Source organism: Anarrhichthys ocellatus, unplaced genomic scaffold, assembly GCF_004355925.1.
Source record: "Anarrhichthys ocellatus isolate YVR2014 unplaced genomic scaffold, GSC_Weel_1.0 scaffold64, whole genome shotgun sequence".
NCBI classification, from domain to species: Eukaryota; Metazoa; Chordata; class Actinopteri; order Perciformes; family Anarhichadidae; genus Anarrhichthys; species Anarrhichthys ocellatus.
The window spans coordinates 1,113,062-1,113,951 of NW_022280094.1; positions in this window are offsets into that span (position 1 = coordinate 1,113,062).

Consider the following 890-nt stretch of genomic DNA (forward strand, 5'->3'; position numbering starts at 1 on the left):
ACAGACCCCTGGTGGAAGGGAGGGGTCGTCACAACAGACACAGCCATTCCTGCTGAACTACAGACACAATAAAAGAATTTATTGACTTTTTGAAAAATTTGTAGGGGTCCAATACTGCCTTCTGAAAAAGTGTGGTGGGACATGCCCTCTGTGTCACCCCTGTAAATTACTCCCTTGGTCCGCACTAAATCCGGTATGGATGTGGTTCTCCTAGGGGAGCTCGGATAACCAGGTCGTCTATGGCGGGGTGCACCGGCCCAGGTCTGAGACGGAGAAGGTCAAAGCCTCCGTGGCGCTCAGTAGTGGATCACACCTGTGAATAGACAACGCATTCTTACTCCCAACTCGTCAAATACCGACGCTTGGTCAGCGGCCATAAGCTTCAAACTATGACCCTCTAGGTATCCCTCTAGTGTTAGCTTTGGGCGTGGCAGGGACGGCGTGTTAGTTTCTACTGTTACATGCACGGTGTCTTTTCAAAATAAACTTCACAGGAAGTTAGGCAACAAAACCACTCGACCAGGTTTAGAAAAAGAGCCTGGTTGACGTTAACAACTGGCGTCACTACCAAGTGACTATCAGCTCATATGACTAGCAGGTGACAAACGAGTCACGTGACCAGTCGTTGGTGCCTAATGTCTCACATAACTAATGGCTGACGTGAAAAAATGTGAACTTTTACTTTTCGTTTTGTACGGGACTCAAACAGTGGCCACTTGGACAAAAGCTCTGTGTTTATTGAACCCGTTGATCTCCTCTCACACTTGCACACCCCGTGTGGAGTCTCTCACTCTTTAGACCACGTCAGTAGCTCTGACCATAACGGTCTTGACTTGATGGACCTTTAACACAGAAGACAATGACTGACGGCTCTCTGGGACACTTGAACA